General features: G+C 37.2%; 1 non-coding gene and 1 pseudogene across 1 annotated transcript; one reads left to right on the forward strand and one right to left on the reverse strand.

Moving 5' to 3' along the window:
- Positions 1-1,919: 1,919 nt before the first annotated feature.
- On the reverse strand, positions 1,920-1,993 carry TRNAR-UCG (transfer RNA arginine (anticodon UCG)). The gene has a single exon. It is a non-coding gene; the product is annotated as a tRNA-Arg (tRNA).
- Positions 1,994-3,563: 1,570 nt separating this feature from the next.
- Positions 3,564-5,580, forward strand: LOC149553646 (uncharacterized; annotated as a pseudogene).
- Positions 5,581-5,988: the final 408 nt, after the last annotated feature.

The following is a 5,988-nucleotide window of genomic DNA, read 5'->3' on the forward strand; positions in this document are numbered from 1 at the left end:
GGTTTTATCATTTATTTTTTTGATATTTCTAGGTCATTTAAATAATATAAAATGGGAAGGTGACCATTGGGTGGGGCAAGCATTTAAAGTTCAAATTTTGGCGGGAGGCAAAATGGGTAACCTTTCTGGTGACTCAGAGGGGATGCAAGCTTGCTATGCATAAAACCAGTGACCTTGCATGTCCATTGGGCTACAGAGTCATAAAAATTTGGATTTGTACACTGTAGAACCCTAACCCTACCTCTGCAAGAACAAAACACTGAACATTTAGAAAACCTGCCCTTTGTAACTGAAACCAGAGACTGAAAACCTTCTGCAAAACACATGTGCTCAAGCACTTCTTTGGAAGCAAGAAACTATAGAAAGGAAACTACTTTACCTATGTATGGGAAAATTCAAACCCTATTAGAAACATGGCTTGAGGTAGATCCCATTGACTGGGATGGGCGAAACTTCAGCATCAGGCCTCCTTAATTGAAAAACATTGGCCTTCTTGCAAATAACAATCAGATAGGGACCACTCTATAGTGCATAAAATTTTGAGTGCCTCCTTGGTTTTTCCCTATTTGCATCCCACTTCAAGACCAAGTCACCCTTCTTGAAGGTTCTAACCCTAGCCTTTTTTTATCAAAGTTCCTTTTCACCTGTTGTTGATGTGTCTCTAGGGTCTGCATGGCCTAATTTCTTCTTTCTTTTAGCTCCATCAATTCTTCCATTCTCACTATCATGGAATCATTATCAATTAGCTCTAGTTGATGACCTAGTTCCAGGGATGGGAACTCTAATAAAATTGAAAGCCTTGCTTCTCTACCATATAATAACATGAATGGTGAATTCCCTAATGACCTCTTAGGTGTTATCCTATCAACCCATAGAGCTGTTCTCAATTTTTTATGCCAACACCTTTGGTTATCTTCTATTGTCCTCTTTATGATCCTAATCAAGTTCTTGTTGGACGACTCAGCCAGGTCATTACCTTGAGGGTAGTAGTTTGAAGACGTGCTTAAATAGATATTATGGTCAATTGCCCATGCACAAATCTAAGCTCCTACAAAAGACTTTGCATTATCTGAAATGATGGTTGAAGGAGTACCAAACATGGTCACAATTCCATCAAGGAATTGAACAACTAAAGATTCTATCACTAATACATTAGGGGTCAATTTGCGATGTTAATTTGCGATGGCAAGAAAAGGTAATGTGGTTTTGGCTTTTTTTTTTTTCAATTTTAGCCTGACGCCGTCGCAATTGCGACAGCAGGCATCGCAATTGCGATGACAGCAAGATATAAGGGGAAAAAATGGCCAAAAACCCTCATTTGAATGAAATTGCGTGACACAGGGTTCTTCTGAAAGGAAAGGCGCGTGCGCGGGAGATCACTTCAACATCATTGAGAGGGGCATTGAGGCAAACTCGAGGCATTCAGAGGGTCCAGCAGAGACGCACATCGACAAGGTTTAAGACAAATAAACCCATTACTCCTTTGTTCTCCATGTTTTTTAGGATCAAAAGCATGCCCATTCATTTCAGTGTCCAAATGTTTGAGCTCCTTCAAGTCTTTTAATGACTGCAGAGCAAAAGAGGCAAACAAGAGGCCTTTTAGTAGACATTTAGGGTAAACAATTGTTCTATTAAGATATGGCATATATCTATGAATATGTATAGATGAAAAAACATCAATATACATTTCACTATCACTACCTTCACATATATGGTAACATAAACATTTTAAAACAATCCTCTAGTCATTCAGAAAACTAGTTGCAAAAGATAAGGAAAGAGCCATATTGATAGTGTCACCTAAGACCATGCTACAAGAAGAGCTTTAAACTCACAAAAAGTAGAGTAGTGCTCACATTTTGCAGCAAACTTTGAGAAACATGTCACAAATGAAATGATAAAATTCATTTTGACAAACTCGACCATAGTGGGAGTCGAACCCACGACCTTTTGATCCGAAGTCAAATGCGCTAATCCACTGCGCTATGCGGCCCTATGATGATTGTTGTGGCCAAATTAAGTTTTTGTTACATTTTATGTTGACTATCATTTCAATGCCTATTATAATTCTATGGGACACAATTGCTCTCAACATTTTGTAGGTATATAATGAAGCTTATATAACTACTTCTCTTCAAATAATTGTGAAAAATGAAACATCAAATTCATTCCTAAGGCTGAAAATATAGAGATTAAAAGTTGGTGACCAATAATTCTCTTTAAGATGGAGGACAAATTTCTGGTTACTTATATAATGGGAATTTTACTTTGTTGGCAATTTGAGAATCTTGGAAAACCTTAGAGATCATTAAATTCCTCCATCTTAAACACTTTTTGATTAAACAAACTAGCCCCAAATCAGTATATTTCTCAATTTATAGGCACAAAATATGTATGGTAGTAGGAATACACCTGAATTAGAAAGCAACTTACAAGCAAACAAATTTTAATTCCCATGAACAGGAGAGCAATCTAAATGCCAACAAATTATAGTTCTTCCACTACTTTTATTTCAACAATCCATGCGGTTGCACCATAATTGGATGCTTATCTTACAGTGATAGAAGATGTTGCTCCCTTATGTTTTAAGTTGTCATGATCACCCCCTAGTGGACGTCATGGTGGGAAAATGTGTTTGCACTGTGAGGAATTATCAACATATTTTGCATTCACACTCTTCATTTCAGATACTTCAACCTTGGTACACACAGAGAAGAAAGAGGCCATAAAAAAAGTTCTTAATGAATCCTTTGTTTTCCTCACATCAACAATTGGGGCTGGTGAGCTTTTTTTGTGTTTGGCGAGAGGCTCTTGCCAATGAGCTCTATGCATTCTTCTACATGTCTTTTGCACATCCTTCTCCAGTAACATCACAAGACATTAACATTCAGTAACATCAGGTTCCATTTTAAACGTCATAAGACATTATGGTCTTGACAACAATATGGCAATCTACATTTGACCAAAGAAAATTGCAAAATACCAACCTTTATGAGATAAATTCATTTTAGTAATTGTATTCTGGTTCACTAGGCTCAAGCTATTTGCAATTTATCTTCCCATGTCCCAAAGATGGTCATGCATTCTCATTATAACTGTTATTGTTTCTCATGAATTCCCTTTCATTTCTTGAACAAGGCACTTGTTTTTAAGTATTTCCATTGCATGCCGAGAGCTCCATGCTGATGCCTCCCATACTTCCATTGCAATGTGCTTGGATTTGTCAACAAAAAGACATGCGAAATCCATGAAAATTTGTTGTTCCTCATAGTCCAATGCATCAAAGCTTATTTTATTTTGCATAGCCTTAGGTGGTAAGATCTCACTCTCGAAGCCCATTATGGTAGGATGGTAGCAACAGATTTATGACTATATATTAAAAATTTGGGATACAAGTTGGAAAATTGTTTCAAGTATCCCATTACATGAGATCAAGATTCAAGTTTAAACATTCATATAATGAATAAAATTCAAAAATCCTTGCTCAATATTCATTAATTCAAGTATAAAAGTAATAATAGAACATTATTTTCATTGGAAATGAAAGGCCCTAAGTCCACAAAATGGCCAGTAATAAAAAGTACATTTGGTTACATGTATCTTACATAGAAATGCAATGGTATTATATATCTGGCATAGTTATGAAAGTATGGCCCTCATTGCGAAGGTCTATAGTATCTAACTTGAGGCATCCTCATTTTCAGCCTTACATTGCTAAAGGCAGGACACATTTTGGCCTTGTTCACTATCTAACCCTAGATAGGGTCTTGAGGGGTGGATACCATCTTGAACAGGAAAATATAGATGAAAGCAACATCAGTTTTGATAGAGAAGGTTCTAGTAATAGTGATCTAACTTGTCCAGTAAGGCCCCCTCGTGATTATGTGAATGCTAGAGATAGTGCATTACAGGATAGCCTTTCACATAACATTGGAAGTGAAGATACATGGTCATACACAGGAAAGGAATTACCAAAATATTCCAAGCAGGCTTTTTAAAATAAATATTCAGCTGTATAGGAACTAGAGGAATCAAATTTGTGTTCAAAGGATGTTCCATTGGATAGGCATTGTGGCCATAGCTTTCTTGCAGAAAATCTAGAAAGTCTTGTAGATAGAAATAAAGAAGTAAAGCACCCCACGGTTCATAAGAAAAGCTCTCCTGCAAATGCAAAAAAATGACTTGAAAAAGAGATTGTTGGAGTTGGAAGCCCTCAGACCCCTGATCGAGTTTTTCCCACTCCCAGAGTAAAAACAGATTCTGTAAAGAAGGCACATCTTACTCAAGGCAGGCAATTTGTAAGTTCCAAATTCTTATTATTTCTACAATTTTCTTTTGTTATCTTAACTGTAATGTTAACTTGAGTCATAAATTTGACAACTACCCTATGGAGAACCTTCACCACGAGTTGTCTTGACACCAAAATTGGATGGTAAATATTCACACACAAAACAATCTCAATGTCCATCTTGTGTACTAGGTTCAACTCCAGGTATTTCTAGTTGTAGGGCCTCCCTACCCCTACCAACAAAGCCATTAGTTTCATAGCCTACATTCATTACTAACAGTCCTCAGAATGGAACACATAAAGTAAAAGCTGTTAACAATGAATATGTAACACCTAGGCCACGAAAATCTTCTTTAACTTCACGCTCATCAGCATCTTCATTTGGAAGAATTGAAGCACTCACTGAGAGATCAAACCTTACTCCAGAAGATGCAACTACTGAGTCACCTTATGTTTCTAAAGCTGCCACTTTGTGGTATTCTGATAGAAAAAAATATTTAGGGCTTCGAGCTATGCAATATCCTAATGTATCAGTTAATGCACCCAGACTTGATCGAATTGCGGAGTTCTCCATAGCCCCTTCTAAAAATTTGCTGCCTGCTACAAAATAGCGTGTTAAGGGTACTCGCTTAGACATTCCTAGAGAAAAAAATTGTCATTTGAGAGCAAAGAGTAGCCCATATGGATTGCATTTAGAAAGGTCCACCTCATCAAGCTCAAGTTCAGATAGGGATGATGCAAACTGTGATAGAACATAGGAGAAGTGCACGATCCAGATCAATGCAAAAGCTCCTACTTCTGTTCATGTGAAACCAGCCTTCAATGATGTTATTCATGTAATTAGACACAGTGCTTTTCCAATTGGTACAGATCAAGCTAAGTTAGAGAGAGGAACTGTGATTAGCTTGTTGCAAGGAAGAACAAATGTGAATTCATTTTTAGATGCAGACAATAATGACCTAGATGTCCTGTCAGTTCCCATGGGGACAACTATTACTCGCCATCATATTGCAAATTAGAACCTTAAGACAACCTCAACCTCCAATAGAGATTCTGATTATTCTCAAAAATGAGTAAAAGGAGGAATAGATCTTAAATCATATCAACAAAGAGCAGAAGCTCTTGAAGGTTTGCTAGAGCTTAGTGCACAATTACTCCAACAGCAAAGACTAGAAGAACTTGGCATAGTTTTGAGGCCTTTTGGACGTGGTAAAGTCTCCCCAAGAGAAATAGCCATTTGGTTGAAAAAAAGCCTGAAAGGAGCAATGAGTGATGTTCACTACATGGGTTGAGAAATATAGATATTTCAACATGGAACTTGTTTATATATGTTTTGTATCTAGTTTTCTAATGTGTAAATATTACTTGGCTCTCAATTTGGCTCCAAGTGGAACATTTCCTCTTTATATCTGACTCACACTATCTCATCTATAGCATCTTTTTGCAAATAGATGGATGATGTCTATTTGTCCATATAGGATTTGATTTTTCGGTAGTCACTGATGGTGTTTTTGTATGCTTTCCGATCGATGTTTGGTCTAACCGCTTTCTTTAACTATGGGTTTGCTTGATGGCAGCAACCCAATTGTTGAGAAAATTTGGGGGTAACCTAGTCGCTTCTTTTTTCAAGGTGATCTGAGTTGGTTATTGCTTTAGTTCACCCTGAGGAATGTTGGTAGGAGGCACAACAACCCTGCATT

The sequence above is a fragment of the Cupressus sempervirens genome, chromosome 6, assembly GCF_028749045.1.
Source record: "Cupressus sempervirens isolate cs-2001-9-10 chromosome 6, ASM2874904v1, whole genome shotgun sequence".
Taxonomy (NCBI): Eukaryota; Viridiplantae; Streptophyta; class Pinopsida; order Cupressales; family Cupressaceae; genus Cupressus; species Cupressus sempervirens.